The sequence below is a fragment of the Plectropomus leopardus genome, unplaced genomic scaffold, assembly GCF_008729295.1.
Source record: "Plectropomus leopardus isolate mb unplaced genomic scaffold, YSFRI_Pleo_2.0 unplaced_scaffold30684, whole genome shotgun sequence".
NCBI lineage: Eukaryota > Metazoa > Chordata > Actinopteri > Perciformes > Serranidae > Plectropomus > Plectropomus leopardus.
The window spans coordinates 9,672-20,059 of NW_024633468.1; the positions used below are offsets into that span (position 1 = coordinate 9,672).

Consider the following 10,388-nt stretch of genomic DNA (forward strand, 5'->3'; position numbering starts at 1 on the left):
CCTGCTAATCACTATGCTCCTCACCCCTATGCTCCTCCTGCTTATCACTATGCTCCTCACCCCTATGCTCCTCCTGCTTATCACTATGCTCCTCACCCCTATGCTCCTCCTGCTTATCGCTATGCTCCTCACCCCTATGCTCGTCCTGCTTATCGCTATGCTCCTCACCCCTATGCTCCTCCTGCTAATCACTATGCTCCTCACCCCTATGCTCCTCCTGCTAATCACTATGCTCCTCACCCCTATGCTCCTCCTGCTAATCACTATGCTCCTCACCCCTATGCTCCTCCTGCTAATCACTATGCTCCTCCTATGCTCCTCGCCCCTATGCTGCTAATAACTATGCTCCTCGCCCCTATGCTCCTCCTGCTATTCAGCATGCTATTCGCAATGCTCTTTCTGCAAATTACTTTGCTCCTCAAGCTCCTCGCAATGTTCCTCTTGCTTTCCCTCACGCTGAACATGAGGACATCCGTTATGGTGACCCTTATGATCATGGTGATGCTTTTGATGCTTTCCTTGATGCTGACCCTCATGCTATGCCTATGCCTGTTGGTGCTGCTGTTGAGAACATGCTTCACAGGGCCGAGTATTGGGAACCTGAAGAGTACACGTCCTCTGAGATCTCCGAGTTCAGTGTATTGGCGGCTTTTGAGGACCCTGAGTCGGATGTTGAGGACATCGGGCCCATCTCCCATGAAGATGCTTCCGAGGAGCTTGAAGATGCAGTGGTTCCTGGACCTTCTGGCGTTGGCTCCTCCATGAAGAGAGACAGAGAGAGAGCGAGGAGGAGGAGGAGGAGGAGGAGGAGGAGGAGGAAGAGGAGCAGGAGGAGGCTGACGCGAAGAGGCGAAGGTGGGCTGAAGACAGCGACTGGGATTGAGTCTAGGATGAATGGGCAGAATTTCTTGCTTGAAACATCAGAGCAATCACTCATCTGCCCTTCATCACTTCCACTGCTCAGCAGGACCACTGATTCCTATGGCAGCCTTTGCGTCTGGCAGGGCTTCAGCACCCCAAGTAGTGTCTTGCACCCAGGAGTATCTCCTCATTCTTTGCACGGTGGATTGATCGACATTTTATTTCTTTCAGAGGGCCAGCTCTTGCGTCTAGCAAGGCCAGCAATGCCCAGGTAGCCCTTGCGTCTGGCAGGGTTGTCGACACCCCGTGCATGTAGCCTTTGCGTCTGGCAGGGCTGAGGGACAAAGCAGCCTTTGCGTCTGGCAGGGCTGAGGAAGACAAAGCAGCCTTTGCGTCTGGCAGGGCTGAGGAAGACAAAGCAGCCTTTGCGTCTGGCAGGGCTGAGGAAGGCAAAGCAGCCTTTGCGTCTGGCAGGGCTGAGGAAGCAAAGCAGCCTTTGCGTCTGGCAGGGCTGAGGAAGACAAAGCAGCCTTTGCGTCTGGCAGGGCTGTTTAAACTCCAGGTAGCGTCTTTGCACAAGGACATTTTTGGAGTATCCCCCGATTCTTTGCACGTTGGATCGATCAGCATTTCTTTCATCCTGAGGGCTGGTCTTTGCGTCTGGCAGGTCCAGCATTCCCCAGGTAGCCCTTGCGTCTGGCAGGGCTGTTGACATCCCGTGCATGTAGCCTTTGCGACTGGCAGGGCTGAAGAATCTTTGGCTTGGTTCTGTTCAAATGAACACTACATTTCTTCTTGTAGCACCAGTGTCTCCTACTGCAAAACTGTACATGGCTCTCAACACTAAACATGTCACTAAAGATGACTCCACTAAAAGAAGAAGATGGATGAAAAAAGCACCTCATGGCACCTCACTCTCAGACCACCTGGACACCTAAAACCACAGAACAGCCAATATGTACAAACTAACAAAGCTCTCCAAAAGTAGTTTCTGCCTATCCTAAAAAAAACCCAGGACATCCAGTATGTGCAAGCCTTATGGACCCAACAAAGATCCTAAAAAGTAATTTAAAGTCTGTCTTATTTTTAAAGTAAGACAGGCTTTAAATTACTAAATAACCCCCCCCCCCCCCAAAACAAGGACATCCAGCACGTGCAAGTTTCAAGGAACCAACAAAGCTCCCCAAACATAGTTTGAAGTCTGCCTAACCTAAAAAAAACCAAAACATACAAAAAAAAAACAAAAAATACAGAAACCAGGACATCCAGTATGTGCAAACCTCATGGAACCAACAGAGCTCCTAAAAAGTAATTTAAAGCCTGTCTTATTTTTAAAGTAAGACAGGCTTTAAATTACTAAATAACAACCCCCCCCAAAAAAAGGACATCCAGCATGTGCAAGTCTCAAGGAACCAACAAAGCTCCCCAAACGTAGTTTGAAGTCTGCCTAAAAAAAAAAAAAAAAAACCCAAAACATACAAACAAACAAACAAACAAAACAAAAAATACAGAAACCAGGACATCCAGTATGTGCAAACCTCATGGAACCAACAGAGCTCCTAAAAAGTAGTTTAGAGTCTGTCTAAAATAAAAAAGAACTAAAAAAAAACCAACAAAAAACAGGACATCCAATATGAGCGAACCTCATGGGACCAACAAAGCATATTTAAAGTCTACCTGACATCAAGCACTCTGAACTGTATACTTACCAAACATCTATCATCAGCAACCCAAAATGCGTTAATATGGCCAAAAAGGTAAGTAACTCTATAAAAAATATGTCATATTCATAATATTCAATAATAATAATTTAGTATTTGTTTCACTAACATTTGTTTTTTTTCCCCAACAGCAAAAAAAGTAAGTATGACATTCTAACTTATACAAGATAAGTTATATACGTATATAATATAAATACAGAACGTAATGTAAACTATCGTGTACGCCAGCTACATATTGTACACAAAGCCTGTTTGTTCATATAATAGCACTCATTTAATACTCCAAAGATCATTAGTTGTCAGTTTTACTCACTGTTTTTTTATGTTCTCTCTTTCACATCACTGCCTGAGCTGCTGCTGTTCAACATGGATGAAAAAAGTAAGTATGAGCTTCTGACTTTTAAAAAAAGTGACTTAAAATAGGATATTATAGAAGGACATAGAAAGTAATTAATGTAATTGTATGTGCCCATTTATCCATTGATTCAATAATTCAAAGATTATTTGTCTTACTAACCATTTTGGGTTCCCTCTCTTACTCCACGACCTAAACAGCTGTTCACCACAGACAGAAAAGATAAGTGTGAGCTTACTAACTAACATTTGTTTCTTTGACAAATTTATTTTACTGCGTTTTCTTGTCTTACTGACCATTTCTGATTTTACTCTTATCTTTTACAACCACCTGTGCTGCTGCAGATCACCGTGGACACAAAAAGTAAGTACTGACTTGTGGAGAAAGTGACTTAGAATAATCTGCAATATAAAACAGACAGTAATATTATGTGACCTACCTTATATCCGTATACTACATCTGTTTGTTCAAATAATACCAATTATTTAGTCATTCAAAGATGACTTTTCTGTCTCACTAACCGTTATTTATTTTTCCTCTCTCACGCCATCACCTGAGTGCTGCTGTTCACTTAGGACACCAAAGGTGAGCGTGAGCTTCCTCCTTTACCTTTTTTCTTTGATATGTTTATTTTAATAACACAGATTTCTCAAATTTCTTGTTTCATGAACCATTTTTGACTTGACTGAACTGCTGCTGCTGTTCGCAGTGGACGGTAGAAGTGAGTATAAGCTAACTAATTAACCTTTTCTTTTTCTTTGACAAGTTTATTTTACTTACTTTGATTTCACATTTACTAATCATTTTGACTCCACTTTTATCTCACTCTATCTGAGCTGCTGCTGTTCACTGTGGATACAAACCGTGAGTGTGAGCTTACGAATTAAACTTTTTTCTTTGGTAAGATTATTTCATTGACTCAGATTTCTAGTTTACTTACAATTTATGACTTTACTTTTATCTTACTCCACCACCTGACCAGTTTCAGTTTACCATAGACAAAATAGGTAAAATAGGTAAGTGTAAGCTCACTTTTTAACATTCTTTTTCTTTGACAAGTTCATTTTATCCATACTTATTCGATAATTTGAAAATTGGTAATTTGTTTAATATTAACATTCTTCATCATATTTAACTTTATCCTACTTCACCACCACCGGAGCTGCTGTTGTTTAGTGTGGGCTAAAAAAAAAGGTGTTTTTTTTTCTCCATGTAATATAATTGATTAAATACATTTTATTTGCATAAATATTATTTGCCTCATAAACCCTTATTTCTTTTTCTCCACCTCCTGAGCTGCTGACTTTTCACTGTGGACTTCAGGATGAGAATGAACTCCTCATTTACATAAAGATAAATCATTTATGGTATTGTGTAAATTGGCCATGTACGCACTTTTCTGTTATTTAATAGATTAAAGATAATCTTACTGTCAGTCAGCAGGATGATGTGCACCGCTCCAACATCCACATAGGAAGCAGCGGAGGAGGAAGACCCAGTCTCAGCGTTCCTGAAGCACATCCACCTTGACGACAAAGAGGAAATGCTTACATCCGACCCACAGGACAAGCGGGAGAGCAGACAGAGGTAAAAATTAATGACAACATTTACAGACGTCTCCTGCAAGTCTTATTTAGTAACTCAAAGATGATTAATGCTACTCTTTCTATTGTTCTTTATTTTTTTTTTAATTCCGCAGAGCATCCAGTGTTGCCTTCACTAGACAGCAGCAGATAGGTGCTCGTCTGTGTTTCAGTCCACCAAGTAAGGATCTTAATATTACAATAACTGCCATACATTAGCATATGCTGAGGATATTCAAACTTTTCTCCATATATTGAATTACAGTCAGCATAAAAGATAAACCCCTTAGATGTTTTCTATACTAAAATAACCTGTAGCAGATTAATTCTTTATAACCTGAGAAAATTAGGTTGCTTTTTTTCAAAAACAGAGAGTAGGAAACATATGGCCTAGAAATTTGCATGAAATCAGTAAAAAATACAAGAAAATTACCTAATAATAAGCAAAAACAAGAAAAGTCAAAGTCAGTGAATTAAAATATATTGATATATGTAGAATCATTTTTCTGTAACATAATTTTAAGTACATTATTATTATAAATAATAGTTTTTTGTACATTTTCCCTAGTTTTTTGATCATTTTCTTATCATACTTGCCCATTTAAAAAAATTAACTAATTTCCAGGTCATTTTCTTGACACCATATACTATTTTTGGGCAAGTTTCTTGTTGCCTTTTCCCCACATGTTTTTGAAAGTAACAAAACCCAATTTGCTCAGTTTTGAGGATTAAAAAGCTTGTGAGAAGCATCTGAATGCAGCATAACAGAATTGATGAGGATCAAGATTTTAAAGGGTTAATAACATTAAATTAAAAGACGGTTCGTCATTTAACAGTCCATTAGTGTGACAGAATTTTGGAGAACACTGATGCTGTTAGCAGACATGTTATATTTCCTTACATAACACAAAGAGCACAAACAGATGTATTTGTTTCAGGACAGGACTCCTCTTCTGTCCAAGAGCTCCTGAGAGTCAACATGAACCCTTCGACACAAAGCCGCCATCCCAGCCGTCCACCGAGCACGCTCCAAGCCTGTTTAGACCCGGCATTAACATGCGTTTGGGTGATCCAACATGGGTACATTTTAGAGCATAAACCCCTTGTCACCAAAAACCACCATGTCCTGCACTGATGTCCCTGTCCAAAAGATCTCTGGTCATATGTGTCCCAGTCCACCTCGGCAGGTAGTTTGAGTCATCGGATCACAGTATGTCTTGGTGGTTGTTTACACCTGTATTTAGCAGTGTACACATGTGATCTGATCACCAAGAACGCATGTTATCACCAGGTGTCAGCAGGCTCAATGTTGCCATCATTTCTTTAATTTAGTCAGATGTTTCTGTTGCATTTAATAAAACACTCAAAGTGTTACTATGTTTTATGAGATTTCTTTGAACTTAAGTGATGTTGAGTTCATGTGAAGCTGTAAAAAAAAGTTACAGGTGTCATAAAATGTATTATTTACTAAAATGCAGCTTGAACAGTTTTGACAGCAGGAGTCTCTTTAAACGAGCAGCGACACCGAGTCACGACGATTACTGTGTCATTTTAGCCTGCTTTTCCAAACTGGGGGTGTGCTGACTGACATCTACTGTATGTAAAACACTGATTATGGATAAGTAATCCATACAAACCCACTTCAAAAACATCCGAACTATCCCTTTAGGCTGAGGTAAACTCAAGACTAGATGATGTCCTGCTGTCAAGTACTTTCAAGGTCATTTCTTAGACCCTTAGGGAATGTGGATAATTGTCTTAATTACCAGCAAAAGCACACTCAGCTACTCACACACATTAATAATATATATATATATATATATATATATATATATATATACACACACACACACACACACACACACACACACACACACACATATATATATTCCTTATAAACCTTTTGAAACCTGAGCAAATTAGCTTGGTTTCTTTCAAAAGCATGGCAAAAAGGCAAGTTAATAACAACATAACATAACAACAACAACAACAATAACAACAACAACAACAATAATAATAATAATAAAAACAATCAGTATTATTATTATTATTATTATTATTATTATTATTATTATTAGTAGTAGTAGTAGTAGTAGTAGTAGTAGTAGTAGTAGCAGTAGTAGTAATATTGTGTAAGATAATTTTCAGTATATAATTATGACAATTCTAAATATAGTTGTGTGGACATTTTCCCTATCTTATTTTTATTTTTCAAGTCCTTACTTGCAATTTGCGGGGCCTTCATAGCCAAGTTGCTCATTGCCGGTTTTCCCATGTTTTCAGGATTCAACGTGTTAAATATAAAAGATTTTATATATTTTCCTTAGCAGGAATCCGGAACCAAAGTGAGGGATGGGATGCACCGCATTGTTGACGTGACCCACTTGCGCATGCGTAAAAATACCAAAACACCGATTGTAAAAGTGTCGCCGCTTGTGGATAATGACATAAAACAATGAATTTTCAGGTGTTACACCCGCTCAAGTACTAGTCTTTTAAAAAGGACAGTCACAGAGGTAAGTGATAGCGAATATTTATTACAAAAGCTCAGCTTACAAATCAGTTTCTCTCACATTACCCGCGTCCCAGCTTAACTCCCAATTATGCAAACAGAAAGGGGGGGGGGGGGAAGTTTCCAATAACACCAATGCACTGCAATCCTTAGGTCTGCACTCGAAAGAGTTAACACAGTTTACACACGTGAATCTTTTCACAGCACACTGCACACTATGAATTTGCACTCCAAGAGTTCTCACTCACAATTTACACGCGTGAATGTACTCGCTGCACACTTTGCACACCTTAGGCCCTCTCTGGCAGCCTGACCGGGAGTAAGCTGGGTACTGGTGATGAGGGGGAAGCAGCTGACAAGAAAAAGACAAACAAACATAAAGAAAGAAAAGAAAAGAAAAGAAACTAGTCCGCCCGACGGGCAACAGCCATCTCTTTTTTTGCCCCGTACCGGCTCACTTGCCAGGGCGGACTAGACACAGGAAAAAAAGCCGAAAGAAACAAAACGAACCAAAACAAATGATTCCCGGCAAGAGCAGCGTATGGACCACTGATGCTCTGCAAGGAAACACATCAACAATTTAAAAACACTTTATTACAAAAACGTATTAAAATACACACCAATTAAAATATGAAAGCTACGACCAAATTTAAAATACCTGGTACGTCGGTGATAAACTTCCCTACCGACTACCAGCCGCCTTCAACCCAGCGAGGAAACAGGTCTGAAAGTAATAAAAACATTAAATGTAATGCGTGCTAAACACGACATCATCAACCAACACTCACCTACAGACAAACAAAATCCGCCTACCTGTCTTCCTGCAGCCCGTGCCTTCTGCACGCCTGTGTGGAATGAGGTGTGCACCTGCCTCATTCCACCGGCACAAACCAACAGCGGAACCTCTGTTCCTAAACTACAGGTACATGTATTTATAGGGTCCCTGACTGGTGCACCTATCACCTGCCACATCATGTAGATAATTAACTTTTTCAGGCTTGCGGTGTGACTCAGTGTGACAGCTCGGTGAAGAATTTGGACAAATTACGGTGTCAGCCTCCTTTAACTTTTCTTATGAGAAATTTGGTCTTAAACTTCAGTCTGGCATAACAAAGTCTTTAAAAACCTTCAATATGACTTGTCTTAATCTGCAAGAACCTTGAATAACATGCTAAATAACACATGAAACTTAGTATTTAATGAGAGTAATTAAATGAAATTATATACTAGTAATACTGTCTAATTACTTTTTTCCAACATTTTTATGTAATATTGTTAAGCTGCATTAATAACCAGTAAGAAATGTAGTTTTAAATATCAAATTATATTATCTTCCCCTATTTCACTGTACTCCCGCAAAGGACAAGCAGCTTTGTGAATGAAAATATATGCAGTGATGTTGTTTATTTATCTTGTTATGTGTCATCCTAATAGAGACTGTTATCAACCTCCAAGATGAGGAAGGCTTCACCCCCCTGATGTGGGCGGCTGCACACGGACAGATCGCTGTTGTCGAGTTTCTGCTCCAAAACATGAGGATATCTGAACGACTCGTATTATTCAGATCCTGTGATTTTATGAAGGAGTATGCCCTCTTTATTTATGTACTGTCTGTATCATTCTTTGATGCTCCCTCTGTCATAAAAACCACGTTTCACATATTCTGGCTATTGAAAATGGTGTGATTTTGGAGATTTTTTGTTTTGGAAAACATGTCTTTAATCCTTTAAAAACTGGACAAAATGACATGATTTCTTTTTTTTAAGAAATAAAAAATAAAAAAGTGATAGTGACAAGCAACATAAGAGGACAAGACCCCGAAATGAGCAACAAATTAGTAAAAAGTAAATTGCCAGTGAATAAGTGCAAAAAAAAAAAAAAAGAAAAGATACAAAAAAAAGGAGGTGAAAAACAAAAAAGGAAATTACCTGATAAAATTGCTTAAAAGTTATAATAACTCTATTAAAAATACATTAATTACAAAATTATGATAACGTTAAACATGGCTCTCTGCTATTATTTCCCTTGTTTTTTCTGAATCTATTAATCTCTTGTAATTTGCAGACAAGGTCTTTCTAAGTTGCTGTTTGCCTTTTCCCCCATGTTTTTTTTTTTTTTTATATATTAATCAAACCAGTTTGCTCAGGGTTCAAAGTTGTAAATACTTGTGAAAGGCATCTGGATGCAGCACAGAAAACGTGATGCCTATGCATGTTTCAAACGGCAGGTTTTGGGGGTTCTGAAGGTATTTAAAATTAATAAAAAAAAAAGACAACCATTTAAAGTTGAATGGCCCTACCTTACACCAAATCAAAAACACAACTCTCCCAGTGCTTAAAAAAAATCTGAAATGCCTCCCCCGTTCAGCAGCACCCCCTCCCCTCTCATAGATAACGAACAGTCCCTTACAATACACATTATCAGCACTTAAATATATCTGTTAACAACAATAAATGACCTCTACTGCTTTCACTGGGAAGTGAAACTCCTGCAGTCAAACACAGCCGGTAAATTCATCCCAGCAAGACATCAAGGACAATCTGAAACATGAGGCAGACATTAAAGTCACCACGCTTTTTAACGTTTTACCTGTGAACGCACCACCATTTCATCGTCTATCGAGTGAATAAAACGGCAAGTGCCCAAAAAGTAGAAACACCATCTAACTGCGCAGTTTCTGTTTCATTGAAAAAAAAAAAAAAAAAAAAGCTATTGTAAGGAGGAGCTGTTTAGCTGTTTAGCTGAAGAAGAATAAGCTTGCCATTACCTGCTGTCGTCTCTCTCAGCTCTCGGTCCAAACTCGACTCAAAACGCACCACTTTGTTATCGTAAAATAAAGTTTTTCTGTTGCTAGCTTCTTATCCGCTTCGTGAACGCATTTTACATCGTTATTCCGCATTCACGTCCGTGTCCTCCGTGTCTCGGCTCCGGGAGAGAGTCTGTTAGCAGTTAGTTTGCAGGTGTCGCCGGAGTTGTGTGTCCTCTCTGCAGCCTCCCCCTCTGGTCCAGCCCCCCTCACGCGCACCGGGCTGCACGACTGAATGAAGCCACGAGACGCAAACACTCCCATCACCGTCATTTATAGTTTGATGTTATCGCCATATGTTTAATGGCCCTATTAAACGTGACTTAAAGTGATATGTCATGCTTTAAATGGTGTCATTTCACTGTAGGCTACTTCATGATGTTGTACACAGAGGAGCTGCAATTTTAATTTCCTCCAATCAGAGGCAAGCTGGACTGATGATGTCACTTTCACCTTTGTCATCTGTCCACAATGAAGCGACACAATAAATAATAATAAATGATCATAATATTAGATTTGAACCAACAAAATGGACACGGAAATAAACAAA

The 10,388-nt window shown here is 39.4% G+C and overlaps 2 long non-coding RNA genes across 3 annotated transcripts; one reads left to right on the forward strand and one right to left on the reverse strand.

Annotated features, from left to right (window-relative positions):
• Nucleotides 1–4,452: 4,452 nt before the first annotated feature.
• LOC121938653 lies at nucleotides 4,453–5,524 on the forward strand. The gene is made up of 3 exons (XR_006105339.1): nucleotides 4,453–4,524; nucleotides 4,637–4,701; nucleotides 5,459–5,524. It is a non-coding gene; the product is annotated as an uncharacterized LOC121938653 (long non-coding RNA).
• A 1,470-nt stretch (nucleotides 5,525–6,994) lies between these two features.
• On the reverse strand, nucleotides 6,995–10,171 carry LOC121938654. Of its 2 annotated transcripts, none has more exons than XR_006105341.1 (3): nucleotides 9,800–10,171; nucleotides 7,691–7,756; nucleotides 6,995–7,589 (listed from the first exon to the last, which is right to left on the reverse strand). It is a non-coding gene; the product is annotated as an uncharacterized LOC121938654 (long non-coding RNA). The 2 variants fall into 2 exon arrangements; XR_006105340.1 differs by lacking the exon at nucleotides 9,800–10,171 and adding an exon at nucleotides 7,846–7,924.
• Between the last annotated feature and the right edge of the window lie 217 nt (nucleotides 10,172–10,388).